Raw genomic sequence first — 15,719 nt, 5'->3', positions numbered from 1 at the left:
CAGGCGAATGTTGTCCTGCGGGGTACGACTCTTGATGAACGCTGCGCGTTTCGACGCGACCAAGCTCACAGCATCCTCCTCGCTTTTTCCGTTTTATCGAACACTTTTTTTAAACTTTGATTATTTGGATGTGACGAAGCTTTGGACATTATATCGTTTATTTATTTTTGAACGTTCAATACTTGGCTAGTGCAACCTCAGTGATATCTTTCTATTTGACGTAGTCAAGTCTTTGTCATTGTCTTTCTTGTCTTTCTATACATGTTTTGAATAATCCAAAGGGAATCAATCTATATGTCAAGGGCCTAGGCACGCGCTGGTGGGCGAGTTGGTTGTACATGTTTTCAACGAAGGCGCCAAATAAAACAACGCACGAAGGAAGACGACGCGGGACAGCCACGTAGGCGCTACGTGGTTGTCCCGTGTCGTCTTCCTTCGTGCGTTGTTTTATTTGGCGTCTTCGTTGTGGAGGGCCTAAAAACAACTGGATGCGTAAACAACAGCGATAATAATAACAAGTAAAACGTCAGCTGAGCGCTACCTTGAGAAGGGTAACTCGACCGGTCGCCTTCAAGGTCGCGCCGGTCGACGGTCGTCCGGTGGCTAGTTTTTACCGAACTGGGTCACGGAAGAAAGCGTTCATTTTATCCTCTCCCTTCTGAACTCGTTTGCCGTTTGAAAAGCGATTGAAATGCCCCTTGTTTCTCGTTCGGGGGTGTAGCTCAGATGGTAGAGCGCTCGCTTAGCATGCGAGAGGTACTGGGATCGATACCCAGCACCTCCACTTTTTTTTTTACATTTCATTGTTATAACTTTAGTAATGAAAGCCTAGTTTAGGTATGGTCTTCTGCTGCAAGGCACGTGTGTACACTTTTTTATATTATTGGGAATATGAGTGCTTGCTGCAAAAAAAGAGAAAAAAAAACATAGTCTTTATTTATGTCCGAATGTTGGAGGGGCCATCTGCTGTTTGTAGGCATAAAGGATGCGCCTTTTTCCTTCCATTGATAAGAATCTGTGCAAGGCATACAGGAAATGACCCGTATTGTGGTCCATCGGCCAGTCGTTCAGACCAGGCAATAAAGAAAAAAAAAAAAAAGGGGGTGTAGCTCAGATGGTAGAGCGCTCGCTTAGCATGCGAGAGGTACTGGGATCGATACCCAGCACCTCCACAGAGACACTTTTTTTCAGCATGAAGAAAGCGGTGTGTTTTTTAAATATTCTTTTTAAAGTGATGACTCGAATATTTGCGACAGGCATGCGCTGGGCCTGACAAGTGTATTTGTGTCCGTGTGAAAGTATCGTGACGATAGACCAGCACAGCTTAATGCGAAGCATTCTTTATGAATTTCGGCCACATTAAGTTTGTATCTGTCTATGTGCTGGCGATGCCTATACCAACTTGAGCTGCTGGTTATATGCTCATGCCGTGTCGCCGGCGTGGTCACGTCATCGGCTTCATTCAAGCTCTCTATTCCGACACTACACCTCGCCTCCGATTCTCTTGTACTACTTTCGCCGAGCCAGATGGTGCGCGTAGATGCGGGTATGCCGACTGCGGAACACCAGATGATGTTCCCGTGTTCCCACCCCTTGCGCGAACCGGTTCCTGACGCTCACAAAGAACCTCTTTTAAGACCGCGACTTCGTCGAGAAATGCGTGAACTCGGACAGTGCGTCTCTCGGAGGTTTACTTGAGCAGCTCGAGGACGGCGTGCTATACAGGGGTACTAGGAGCAGCTATATATATATAGGCACCGTGTATATAGGCAAGCACGTACACGTTCTTTATGACCTTCAGCATGTCTGTACTCCACAAAGAGCACCCGTTCGAAGTCATCGGAGAAGGTCAAAAAGCCGGTCGAGGCACGCTGCCGCAGTGTCGATGCCATGGCACAATGCGTCGCACAACTGCGATTCCCAAAGCACGTCTGATTTGCATAATTTTGACGCGAGAGCGCGAAATGGCCGAATGAGCGAAAAAGGCTCGCGTCTGTCGTCTCTATAGACGATTTTACATTCAATTCATGGGCGCCGTCATCTTGGGCTGTTACACAAACAATTTCTAAGTTTTATGAGAAGTGAAGTCACGTAACATGATCAGGGAACGCTGCACGCATTTATACAAAGTTTATCGTGTTTGCGAATCGGCTGTAGTAACGCGTAAATTTCGTTAAAGCTGAAAAGCAGCAGCATTAACAGCCCAAGATGGCGGCACCTAAACGCTTCCGTAAACTACTATATATAGCAGCGAAACGGCACCTAAACTCTCCCATTGCCATTGGCTGCGACACCACGTCACGAGCGCGCCTCAACGGAGCAAAGCGGGTGAAACACTTGCTGCTGAATATCTGCTGCATGAACACCTGCTGAACCTCTGAATTTTAGGCCAGTGGGGTAATCGTGTTTCTGCCGAACATTTACTCCAGCAGCAATGCGTCTGTCCGGTTGAGCTGTGCGCCACCAGGTGGCCGCACCGTGCAGGCCGTTCACGTTCGCGGCTCCGCTCATCCGGTAAAACGCCCAGTCCGCTTTCGTTTGCCGGAATACCGGACACGCCTAATCTATCCGTTATCAGAGGCGGCGTCTGCGTTGAGCTACTTTGGTTTGTACGCGTGCAGTCGCACGTGCGGGTACCGTTACTACGAATCCCCATATTCGCACCGGCTACCACTAGGCGAATGTTGGCCTGCGGGGTACGACCCTCGATGAACGCAGCGCGTCTCGACGCGACCAAGCTCATCGCGCCCTCGTCGCTTTCTCCGTTTTGTAGAACACTTTTTTTTTTAAACATTGCTTATTTGGAAGCGTTGAAACTTTGGACATTGTATCGTTTATTTATTTTTTTAACATTCACTACTTAGCTAGTGCAACTTCAGTGATCTGTTCCTATTTGACGCAGTCAAGTCTTTGCCATTGTCTTCTCTTTCTATACATGTTTTGAACAATCCAAAGGGAATCAATCTTTATATCAAGGGCCTAGACACGAGCTGTTGGGCGAGTTGGTTATACATGTTTACAACGAAGGCACCAACTAAAACAACGCACGAAGGAAGAAGACACGGGACAGCCACGTAGGCGCTACGTGGCTGTCCCGTGTCGTCTTCCTTCTTCCGTTGTTTTATTCGGCGTCTTCGTTGCAAAGGGCCTAAGAACAACTGGATGTCCAAACAACAACGACAATAATAATAAGTGAAACGTCAACTGCGCGCTACTTTGAGAAGGGTAACGCGACCGGTCGCGTTCAAGGTCGCGCCGGTCGACGGCCGTCCGGTGGCTAGTTTTTACCAAACAGGGTCACGGAAGAGAGCGTTCATTTTATCCTCTCCCTTCTGATCTCGTTTGCCGTCTAAAAAGCGATTCGAGTGCCCCTTGCTTGTCGTCTGGGGGTGTAGCTCAGATGGTAGAGCGCTCGCTTAGCATGCGAGAGGTACTGGGATCGATACCCAGCACCTCCACTTCTTTTTTTACATTTCATTGTTATAACTTTAGTAATGAAAGCCTACTTTAGGTATGGTCTTGTGCTGCAAGGAATGTGTGTACTTCTTTAATTATTGGAAATATGAATGATCGCTGCAAAAAATACAGAAACGTTTGTATTTATTTATTTATGCATGCCCGGATTGGGGAGCGGGGGAAGACATCTGCCGTTGGTAGGCGTAAAGCATGCGCTCTTTTCTTTCGTTGATACGAAGCTGTTTAAGGCATACAGGAAATGACACGTATTGTGGTCCATCGGCCAGTTGTCCGGGGGTGTAGCTCAGATGGTAGAGCGCTCGCTTAGCATGGGAGAGGTACTGGGATCGATACCCATGGCACCTCCAAATTTTTTTTTTTGCATTTCATTGTTATAACTTTAGTAATGAAAGCCTACTTTAGGTATGGTCTTCTGCAACAAAGCACGTGTGTGCATTTTTTTATATAATTGGGAATATGAGTGCTTGCTGCAAAAAAAAAAAAAAAAGAACATAGTCTTTATTTATGTGCGAATGTTGGAGGGGCCATCTGCTGTTTGTAGGCATAAAGCATGGGCTTTTTTTTTTTTTCTCCTATCATTGATTCGAAGCTACACCCACTCGTTCGGGGGTGTAGCTCAGATGGTAGAGCGCTCGCTTAGCATGCGAGAGGTACTGGGATCGATACCCAGCACCTCCACAGAGACACTTTTTTTCAGCATGAAGGAAACAGTACGTTTTTTAAATGTTTTTTTAAAGCGGTGGCTGGAATATTTGCGACAGACATGGCTGGGCCTGACAAGTGTACTTGTGTCGGTGTGAAAGTATCGTGACGATAGACCAGCACAGCTGAATGCGAAGCATTCTTTATGAATGTCGGCCACATTAAGTTTGTATCTATGTGCTAGCGATACCTATACCAACTTGAGCTGCTGGTTATATGCTCATGCCGTGTCGCCGGCGTGGTCGGTCGCGCCATCGGCTTCATTCAAGCTCTCAAATCCGACTCTGCTCCGATTCTCGTGTGCTACTTACGCCGAGCCAGTTGGCGCGCGTAGATGGGGGTATGTCGACTGCGGAACACCAGATGGTGTTCCCGTGTTCCCCCCCCCCCGTGCGCGCCAACCGGTTCCTGACGCTCACAAAGGACCTCTTGCAAGACCGCGACTTCGTCGAGAAATGCGTCAACTCGGACAGTGCGTTTCTCGGAGGTTTATTCGAGCAGCTCGAGGACGGCGTGCTATACAGGGGTACTAGGAGCAGCTATATATGTATAGACACCGTGTATATAGGCAAGCACGTACACGTTCTTTATGACCTTCAGCATGTCCGTACTCCATAAAGGGCACCCGTTCGAAGACATCGGAGAAGGTCAAAAAGCCTGTGCGTCGCACACTGCGTCGCACAACTGCGATTCCCAAAGCACGTGTGATTTGCATAATTTTGACGCGAGAGCGTGAAACGGCCGAATGAGCGAAAAAGGCTCGCGTCTGTCGGGCGCCGCCATCTTGGGGTGTTACACAAACAATTTCTGTTTTATGAGAAGTGAAGTCACGTATAACATGGCCAGGGAACGCTGTACGCATTTATACAAAGTTTTTCATGTTTGCGAATGAGCTGTAGTAACGCGTAAATTTCGTTAAAGATGAAAAGCAGCAGCGTTAACAGCCCAAGATGGCGGCACCTAAACGCTTCCGTAAAGAAGCGTCAACTGAGCGCTACTTTAACGCGACCGGTCGCCTTCAAGGTCGCGCCGGTCGACGCACGTTGGGTGGCGAGTTTTCACCAAACAGGGTCACGGAAGAGAGCGTTCAATTTATCCTCACCCTTCTGATCTCGTTTGCCGTTTGAAAAGCGATTCGAGTGCCCCTTGTTGCTCGTCCGGGGGTGTAGCTCAGATGGTAGAGCGCTCGCTTAGCATGCGAGAGGTACTGGGATCGATACCCAGCACCTCCACTTTCTTTTTTTTTACATTTCATTGTTATAGCTTTAGTAATGAAAGCCTGCTTTGGGTACCGTCTTCTGCTGCAAGGCACGTGCGTGCACTTATTTATATTATTGGGAATATGAGTGCTTGCTGCAAAAAAAAAAAAAAAAAAAAATCTTTGTCTTTATTTATGTCCGAATAGGGGAGGGGCCATCTGCTGTTTGTACGCATAAAGCATGGGCCTCCCCCCCTTCCATTGATTTGGAGCTGTTCAAGGCATATAGGAAATGACCCGTATTGCGGTCCATCGGCCAGTCGTCCGGGGGTGTAGCTCAGATGGTAGAGCGCTCGCTTAGCATGCGAGAGGTACTGGGATCGATACCAAGCACCTCCACAGAGGCTCTTTTTTTTTTTTTTTTCGTGTTACGAGTCCTTGCGGGAAAGCTTTTAAAATTCGCGTTTGTCGTTTCTTTTTTTTTTTTTTTTGCTACGAACAAATTGCAGGTACAGCTGGTAGAAAACTGTAATAAAGTTAATCTTTTTCTCCGCCTGCCAAAACTTGTCTTTATTTAAAAAAAAAATTAGGATACCTTGTGCACAACACAACCAACCACAACCTTGTGCACAACCAACCTTGTGCACAACACAAGGTTGGTCGCGTGAAGTTGGTGTGCTTATGATGACAAATGATAAGCATACGTTTCTCTACGTTGGTAGAATTGAAGAATCCAGTAAAAGCTCCGCCCACAAAGCAGCATCGTCGCATCTCTGTGCGTACGCGTTACGAAAAATAGTTCGTGAGAGAGACGCCGATATTGAAAGATATGTGTGTGTGTGTGTGTGTGTGTATATATATATATATATATATATATATATATATATATATATATATATATCCACCGTGATGCAACGGATATCGAGCGAACGTGATTTGGCGGCGCCTCTAATGGAAATTTCGTTTCCATTGGACGGCGGCGCATTCAAGCAGCTTCATAACGGAATCCCCGTGTCAGGTTGGGGCGGTCATTGACACACAAGACAAACGCCGCCTACAAAAGTTACTGGGCTTTCATTTCTTCAGGGGACTGGTGATGGTAGTTTGTGGATAGAATAGTTAGAATATTTCTATAATTCTGACCCTACTAAATTTGCCAGTTGGTTAACGCTACAGGTTACGTAGTTGGTTGAGTTTATCTTGGAAATTTTTTTTTTGACAGTGTTTATCTTCTTATTTAACGCGTTGTCACGGTACTTTAGTACGAATAACAATTAATAATAATAATAATAATAATAATAATAATAATAATAATAATAATAATAATAATAATAATAATGCACTTGAACTCAGGAAAAAATTAAATTATGGGGTTTTATGTGCCAAAAGCACTTTATGATTATGAGACACGCTGTAGCGGGGTACTCCGGAAATTTCGACCACCTGGGGTTCTTTAACGTGCACCTAAATGTAAGTACACGGGTGTTTTCGCATTTCGCCCCCATCGAAATGCGGCCGCCGTGGTCGGGATTCGATTCCGCGACCTCGTGCTCATCATCCTAACACCATGGCTACAGTATTCTACTACACCGCACCGTAGCCACTGAGCAACCACGGCGGGTGAACTCGGGAACGATGTGGTCTGGCATATCTACAAATATCAATTCTGTAAGTAGGGTTCCCGCAGAGCTAAATTTCGTAGCCCGTCAACCCTGCCATAACTGCGTACGTACGTAGTGAAATACCGGGCGCACGCCGTGTCCTATGACGGTGCGGCCACTCACCCGGACGTTCCTGAACCGCAGCGTCTGCCTGTTTCCGGTGACGTCCTGCGCGAAGAAGTCCAGCCGGTTCTTCCTGGAGATCACGTTCAGCCCGAACTGGGCCGCTCCCTGGACGTCGGTGACCCGCATGAGGAACCAGGGGTCGGTGCGACTGCTCCGCTTTCGGAACGTCGCCACAAAAGAGAACTCGTCGGGGAGGCCCATGGGGAACACCGCCCTGCAACGGGATGGTCACTTGCGCTGCTTGGTCGATGTTCGCGGATTATGATGAAAAACTTTATTTATCCCTCATTAAAGGTAAGGGCGCAACGGAATAGAGGGCGGGGAGGAAATGCTTGGAGTAGGCCTCCTATATCCTCTCAGCCCACTCGGAAAATTCTTCGTGAATGCATGCGACTATACCATGACAGCGGGGTTAGAACTTTATAGTGGACGAACTCATTTTTACAGCGAAAGCTGTGTATGACTAACCTTCCGTAGTTTTTTTTTTCGGCGTCGGGCAACAGAAACGGACCTAATTAAAACTTCTTTCTGGGCGAGATGGTGCATACTTGATTTGAAGATTATAACAGCTCTAGCACATGCATCCACAAAGGAACAAGGACGAGAAGACACAGCGCTTGCGTCTCGTCCTTGTTCCTTTGTGGATGCACGTGTTAGCGCTGTTATAATTTTCAAATCAAGAAGCGGACTTAGCGTTTTCTAACAAAGCCATACGGGTGCAGCGCGGCGCCGCAGATGTGAAAATGCGGGACAGATTAGAACGCTCTCCGTGAACAATATCGTGACGTCAAGGTTATGGCAGTATATAAGCAGAAGAGGTGTGGGGGCAAAAAACAGCTGGGTTATCGATTGGGCGGACAAGTATAGTTCGTACGCCCGAAGAACAACATGCGTACGAGGAGCGCCGGAGGGAACAGCAATGAGAATGTAAACGGCGCCGGCGCGAAACGACCACCGACGAAGAACGTTCCCGCGATGCTGAACGAAAATGACGATCGCGAGCCTGGGCAACCATTCCACTCTGTGAAGATGGAATGGCAGCGAAAGCACTTTGCTTTTCGTTTGAGAGCTTTGGCTGTCGTCAGCTTTCGCTGCCATTCCATCTTCACAAAGTGGAATGGTTGTAAATTTTAAGTGGGTCTTGTTTGCTCCCTGTGGCGCTCGAGCGTAATAGGGTAAAAAATCTTCGACCTTATTAACTCTTGTACGATGTTAATCTTATTAAATTCATTATCGTTTACCCCGTTAACATTTATGGACGGTGTTTGTCTTCATCACATACTGTCGTTAATTTCCATTCTGGTAGGTTCAGTAGGTTGAAAATTCTACTGTAATAGGGTTTCGACCAAGTTGTAACCATCCTATCTTCGTGGTTGCACTTAAAGAAGTACTTAGACAGGACAACCCTGCGCCTGAAGCAGTAAATTAATCGAGTCGATGCAACCACGCGCTAGTACACAGTAGCAAGAGTACATGCGCAGCCGCGATCAGAAGTTTATGATCCACTTCCGCTCGCGGGATCGAAATAAAAACAAAGCATAGTCGTGGAAAAAGAAGAATCGTTGAACAATGGGCGAATAGGACCTCGTTCAGCTTTAGCCCGGAAGCGTTTTTAATCTGGCAAGGGACCGCACTCGTCGGCACGATGCCTTGACGTCAGACTTGCGCTTGAACGATTCATCGGCATGCCTTTACGAACGAGGACAAATTTTCTATACGCTCGACGAGATAGATGACAGAGTCGAGACTCGTGAACTGATCGGTATGTGCCGACGTGGGACGTTTCGTATAGAAGACGTCATTGAGCGTTACTTGGGTGCATTTACGTAATTGACGAAACGAATTGCAGACAACTGATTACGAGACGGAGGGCACACTAGCGCCCTCTTGTCATTCTATATTGTCCTTGTTTGCGTTAATCATAGCCGGTCGCCCTCTACAATGCGCACCGTGTAGACCCTGGAAGACAGGACACAGTGGCCAGTGGAGGCTAGACGAAGGCCGCGCGGCGTCCTTAGCTTTGCAAGGACGTGTCTTAAGTGAGGCAGCTGTTAGTTTCGCTTCGTTATACGCTTGTTCATGGCGTCTGTCTGACCTCGTGTCCTGTAGGCCAGTATAAAGCTATACGCGGGGGAGCTTATATGTGGGCTATGCTGCAAATATTTATTCGACCGTGCAGTTGGTTTGCTGTTCTACACGTGGGGAAGGCTTGGACAAGGTTGAGGGGTTAATCCATTGCCACAAACCGGCGTAGCACGAAAGATGGCGTCTTACGGGTTCCCTTTCTCGTGTCCGCGACGTACTTAGAGCTGTGGTGAGCTTAGAAATTAGCACCCAGTTCACCGTGGGCACGTGCTTGTGCGATTCTGTTCTTTTTTTTTTTTTCTTTCAGCAGACTCAGAGGCAATGTGCCTGGAGCTACGGTAACGAAAGCGCTGTTCGCGACTTTAGGACGATTTTATGAGCTTCTGAAACTCGGAAGGATTTTTCTCGCTTCCTTCGCGCTGCAGGGTGCACAGCATCGTGGGCAACCGTACATTCTGTTACCCGTACCCTCCCACAAGTTGCCATGGCTATATACATGTATAGGGTTGTATTTGCAAACGTTAAACCATTGGACATAAAGAGAGAATGAGGGAGAAAAGTTCCTATAAGCGCCTACAGCTGTCCCCGTCACCCATAAGAGGGGAGCCAAATAACAGAAAAAAAAATATCTTGAACTCCCTCCTGGAACACACTCAAAGGTAAAGAATGAATGCCGACCACAAACAAGCTATAATACAAGACGTCTCGGCGATAGTATGGAAAGAAAAAAAAAACCAAATACAGGACGGTTCCTCGTGGAAGATCATTCCCCCCGGGAACATATCCAATAAACCCAGCTTCTGAGATGCGCTCTTATAACTACTGTACCCTGTTCCTAGAACCGCGCCCACTTGTCCATCCTCTCCAGATGGTAACTACCATGTTTAAGGGGGTCGGGGTGCGAGTGGTGGAGAAAGGAGGGTGGCGAAGGGTTTGTCGTATTCGTGCCTAGAACATTTTCCCTGCCACCGCGCTTGGCGTGAGTCGTGCCTTAACATACCCGTACTACCCCAAACGCATTTCCTCTAATCATACAGCTCTTTCCTTCTCATTTGCACACTGACCGTAGTAACACCATTCGTCAGGCGGCAGCCTCTTAGAACCGCCGTTACTTCAATACTGCGCGACACTGGAAAGAGAACGGACCGAAAAGAAGGGGCGGTACAAGGGTTAGGCACAAGGCGGTGAGCTTGCAACTGGCAAAAGCTCATTGACAGAAGCGCATTATAAACGACAAATCTGATCACGGGGTCACGTATATCCCGAGTGAAGCTGTACACGTGGGCAGGGAGTACTTCCCTTGGTTACCACCAAGATATGGCGACACCCAAGATAGCTGTTTGGATTCGTTTGTCTGTACCTTGTGGGCAGTACGAGCTCCGCTTTTCGTGACAGTCTGTATGCAGTCTGCAGGCTGTTGGAGCCGGTCACCCGCTTGACGCCCGGGAAGTCAAACTGGACATCGTCCAACCGGAACTTGCGGATCAGGTCGAATCCTGCTCGCACGAGAGAGAGAGAGAGAGAGAGAGAGAAAAAAAAAGAAAGATCAGCATACAACCTGTGTTTCCTTGTTTGCTGGTATCCTATTATAACCGTGTTTCTCCAACTGCGGGTCATAACCCCCGAATGTGTCGTGAGCATTTTTCCGTGGGTCACGGAGAGTCCAAATATCTGTATCATCAATGACGTCAATGCCTCCTGCTGACTTCTGACGTCAAGCTTTGAACTATCATCTGCCCTTTTCGCACTGCTTCGTTTATAGGTGCTACACGAGGAAATTTTGCCTGAGAGATAGCCAAAGGAATGCTATTGCATTTGAAGTCCGGGCCTGAAGGACTAAACTAGATATCTCTAATTAAAATACGTGATTGAATCAATCCACGCTAAAAGTATTAAGCATTGTTGCTTCTGCTGCCTCTGCTGCGTTTAATGTCTCTTCAATAAATTAACCTGTAAATATGTCTGTGTCATTTAAAAAAAAAGTAAATTTTCAGGAGGTTTATAAAAGGCTTATGTATATACCAAACCTACCGTTATATATACCCTCGGTCATGGTAGGTCTGGTACTACTGAAGAGGGACACGTATATACTAGAAAAGTTGGATAAACACTCCTGCATATAATTTCGAATACACACCAGAAGATTCGCCTGCAAGAATATTTGTCGCGGTAGGACACAAAGTTGAGTGTTAGAGACCGTGTGCCGCAGGAGACGTTTTGACTTGGGATCCTCTCTCCTACGTCATAGGGTCGCTGGTGGTAGGTGGCGCCACAGTGCTTCGAGAAGTTTTAGCATGTCATGCTGGTTAACGTTCGTGCCTGCCACCTTCGGTTTCGCCTTTGGTTTTGTTCACGCTATTTTTTGACGTCTTCAAAGCTGGATATGGTGTTGGGCAGCTAAGCACGATGTCGCGGGATCGAATCCCAGCCACGGCGGCCGCATTTCGATGGGGGAGAAATGCGAAAACACCAGTGTACTTAGATTTAGGTGCACGTTAAAAAAACCCCAGGTGGTCAAAATTTCAGGAGCCCCCACTACGGCGTGCCTTAGATCGTGGCTTTGGTACGTAAAAACCCATATTTTTCTTTTGACATCTTCAAAGCGCGCGCAAGAAGTTTCATGTACGTGGAATAATATTTAACACGGCAAGACACAAATTTAAGCGTCAATGCACCCGCAGATGTCATTCTAACGTTGGATCCTGTTTCCGACGTAATGGAGTGCTCGTGGCCAGTACCTTGTATGTGTGCCAGGTATGTTGCATGCTTAGAAGAGCTACGCTGGTCACTTTGCGCGGCAGACACCGGCACTCTCTTCCTTTGATGTGCATTACACATTTCTCTACTCTTGTGCCTCATGGCACGGCTTTCTGTTCTTTTTTTTTTCTCTTTTAGATGACTGCACTGCAAATCACGGTACAAGTGCGAACTTCAACAATGCTCTCTTATATGCTTGTGCCGAGGCTGCTTGTACAAAGCAGTGAATTTTGGGCATTGAATGGAGCCGCAGAACGGAATACTGAAAGGTGCCCTTAATTGCACGGCTGGAACGAATCAACCAACAACGAACTGCGTACATCACAGGCTAATTGTTGTGCCCGTATGGCACGCCTTTTTAATGCCGAAGACTGTAGTGGTCTGCGACTGTAAGTAACGCTTTTGAAGATCCTAGAATCACGTCTCGCGAAGTGTTGTGTAAAGGTGTGCGTGGGTATTTAAAAAAAAGTATAAAACAATGAATAAGAACGAAGTAGCATCGTGGAAGCCCCATTACGGAGTAGTAATGTCGTAACAGTTTGGATCTGCGTCTGGTGTTCCGTCTGGTTTCTTAACATTTGAATTCTGAATTTCGGGCTTTTCTTGCTTTGCACCCAGTGAAAAAGAAAGGAAAAAGAAGAAAAGAAAAGAAAAGACGGTGTCGTACCTGGCAGGTCGTCTTGTCCGGGCTTCGCTTTTGGGCACACTTCTGTAGCTTCCTCGTCCGCTTCATCTGTGATAGGATGGAGTTCACGTTAGTAAAGACGTGACATACCACGTGGAAACGCTATACGCACTGCGCAAAGGAGCATTGGTAACGCACAGATTCCGGAGGTGTGCGATTGAAAAAGAAACTAAACAAGAACAGCAGAGTAATGCTCCGTTAGTGGGCTGTTCGCAAGTAGACCTTGCACGATCCAAGAGTGGAGAGTTTGAGATATCGAATAATGAGGCGGTGTTAACCACTGCGCAAATTAATACTACGCAACACGATACCACACGACGCAACACACATTTACGGAAGCCTATACAAGCGCCGCCATTTTGGACTGTTAAACGTAGCATGAGCTTTTTCTATCGTAACAACTTTATTGCGCACGGTAATCTGATCAACTCGCATGCATGACGATTTCCGCACAGCGGACGGGGCTTTCACTGTTTCGCCATCGTGTAAGTTGGTGTAACTGCGCCGAATATTTTTTTTTTATAAGAGCCCTAGATGCCGGCGCCCAGGAACTGAAAACGAAATCATGCACACTCCGTCTCACAAGTCGCTTGCAGCACTATGTAAGCTGCAAGACTCCTTAGCCAATAGGAATGGTCGAATGCACTTCGAGATGTGTTCGTCCGCGTGACGTTGTCTGCTCGGCTGCTGCTGTGTTCATGGTATACGATGCGCATGCGCAGCAAGGGTCCTAACATGTTACATGTATCGCCGCAACGCATCATGTACCAAGTAAGCACAAAACTATCTAATCCCGTCGTTAATCAGACATTTAAACGCGGAACTATATTCCGCTGCGCAGGGATATTTCCTATCTACGCCTCGTACCTTCGACAGTGCTGAAGGCCGAAGGTACTCGGTCTTGAGGTACTCGGTCTACTATACTGAAGGCAAACTATTTGTAAGATGGAGTATAACAACATAACTTTGCTTTACATAAGGCGGTGTGATGCAGATTGCAATTTTTAGGGGGTACGGGGAGCACGCCTCACCAGTCCATTTGAATTTAGCGTCACTACTTGAAACTGGAGAGTGTACAGTTACTGCAAGTGTCAGTGCAAACATGACTTTTGTGATGTGTTTCGAATACGATGGCTCGTTTGCTCTACAATCGATTTTCTGTAGCTCCTTTGTGATTTGAAGCAGACGTTGTGCAATGTGACCCGCCGCGGTTCATCAAAACGGCACAAGGTCTGTGTTGAGAGGATCACGTTATTGCTACAAGTTACGGACGTGGATGGAGATACGTTGTTTTTTTTTTTTTACTGCGGTGTTTTGCTGGTTCAGCAATGTGAAACTTCGCAGTATAGATACCATATTCTTCTGGTAGCAGCCTCGCTAGCGTCTCCTCTCCGGGAATAAAGAAGTCGTCGTCGCTTTGTGTTCGCACAACTGCAAACAGAAAGAAGGAAAAGAAGTAACACAATATAACAAAGCAAATATTCAAGACGCAGTGCGAACTGTATTCTCACTCTCGAAGACAGCTTGGGCATATAATCGCTTCTAAAGTCAGTGCTCACCATTGTCTGGTCTGTTACGAACCCGAACACCTTTTTTTTTTTAACTTTGACTACCATGCTTAGATGCGGAAGGCAGCATTTTAATGTACAAAAAAAAAAAAAAGAGAAGAAAACGTATCCGTACGTTTCTTGTCGTAGAAACCGGTTTTCGTTGCTTAAACACAGAAATGAAGACATAACATTGTTTGTTTGATGTTTGCATTTTAGTGCTACATTCTGGACTTTTATATCGTCTTGCGGCATTCAAAAATCAATTCACGGATGCTCTTCGCCGGCTGTGACGACACAACAGTTTATATCAAATTAGTGTCAAGTTTCGCGAGAGCTAACGCTAAGAATATGCTCAAGTCAATTCCATACATTTCCGCGCATGTTTTTCCCAGTTCAGGAGTGAAAGTAATGTTAGTTATACAATTACTCGCAAGAGAATGGTAAAACAAAAATGTTTGTGTCTCTTCACGTTAACTGCAGCTCACATGCGTGATTACTGCCTCTGAAGCGGCAGTTCTGCAATTTTCCTGCGAACCGCACGTCAGTTAGGATCAGTCAGTAGCTACACTCAAGAATGTAGCCGACAGGTCACGCTTCGCGCTGCCTGCCGCACGATACACGACCGGTTGCAAAAGCCAGACGCTTTGTCTTCCGATCTGCGTCCATCTTGGAAACGGCACAAGCCGTGGCGGCTTGCACCCGCGTGATGGCATTTGATACCGCGTATCGGCAAGAACAGCCCGAACAACTCGCGAGTGCCTCGTCATCGGTGAGAAGACCTCGGTCACCGCGACCAAGCCAGAGACACGTGAAAGCAACGACTCATGTCCGTTCCAAGATGGACGCCGCCAGAAGACAGTCGTCTGGCCTTTTCGCGGACGGCAAGCATGAACAGACGGCGCAGACGGCGTATGCATCGTATACTTTTACGTGTAGGTATACTGGCGATCAGGACCTGTAAAATGCAACGTCTACATGCCAGTGGCTATTCATTTTCGCGCTTCGTCAGTGGTCGGGTGCTTATCGCGTGCGCGTTATCGACGGGATAAGCCGGCCGTGAACGGCGGAAAGAGAGAGTGGCAGAATTTAGCGGAATGGATCGCTGCGTTATGCCGGCCTAAAGTGAGCTTTGTGCAGAACCCGTTGGAAACCAGCGGTGGCGTGTGCGGAGGAGCGCATGCGCTGTCTTGCGCTCCCGCGTTCTAAGATTCGAAGCGCGCGCCGGTGATCAGTCAGGTCCGGAGCTGGATGCGCGTGGTGTATGTCAAGACTGCTCCCTCCGCTTGCTGGGGCTGTGCGTTAACAGTCTCGGCTTGCGACGTTCGAGCGTTGGTCGCGAACCGTTACACCGTCTTGGTGGTCTCGCATGCTGGTCCGCGGGCACTGCTCGAAAACGGTAGGTGGTACATCGTTCAAACTTTCATCCTAATCATTTTTGCAGCTGAAGTAATATAACAAAAAAATGTAAAAGGGCTTTT

The 15,719-nt window shown here is 47.3% G+C and overlaps 1 long non-coding RNA gene and 6 other non-coding genes across 7 annotated transcripts in view; all 7 read left to right on the top strand.

Moving 5' to 3' along the window:
• LOC142557480 (uncharacterized) overlaps positions 1-15,719 on the top strand; it is a 272,981-nt gene that overhangs the window by 176,739 nt on the left and 80,523 nt on the right. Inside the window, exon 15 of the long non-coding RNA XR_012822773.1 lies at positions 12,145-12,395. This is a non-coding gene — a long non-coding RNA (uncharacterized LOC142557480). The remainder of the gene's footprint in view (positions 1-12,144; positions 12,396-15,719) is intronic.
• Positions 712-784, top strand: TRNAA-AGC (transfer RNA alanine (anticodon AGC)). The gene has a single exon. It is a non-coding gene; the product is annotated as a tRNA-Ala (tRNA).
• Positions 1,100-1,172, top strand: TRNAA-AGC (transfer RNA alanine (anticodon AGC)). Its single transcript has one exon. It is a non-coding gene; the product is annotated as a tRNA-Ala (tRNA).
• TRNAA-AGC (transfer RNA alanine (anticodon AGC)) lies at positions 3,386-3,458 on the top strand. Its single transcript has one exon. It is a non-coding gene; the product is annotated as a tRNA-Ala (tRNA).
• Positions 4,083-4,155, top strand: TRNAA-AGC (transfer RNA alanine (anticodon AGC)). Its single transcript has one exon. It is a non-coding gene; the product is annotated as a tRNA-Ala (tRNA).
• TRNAA-AGC (transfer RNA alanine (anticodon AGC)) lies at positions 5,339-5,411 on the top strand. The gene has a single exon. It is a non-coding gene; the product is annotated as a tRNA-Ala (tRNA).
• TRNAA-AGC (transfer RNA alanine (anticodon AGC)) lies at positions 5,704-5,776 on the top strand. Its single transcript has one exon. It is a non-coding gene; the product is annotated as a tRNA-Ala (tRNA).

Source organism: Dermacentor variabilis, chromosome 9 (assembly GCF_050947875.1).
Source record: "Dermacentor variabilis isolate Ectoservices chromosome 9, ASM5094787v1, whole genome shotgun sequence".
NCBI lineage: Eukaryota > Metazoa > Arthropoda > Arachnida > Ixodida > Ixodidae > Dermacentor > Dermacentor variabilis.
The sequence above is the reverse complement of the archived record's forward strand: the minus strand, read 5'-3'. Positions and strand labels throughout refer to the sequence as shown.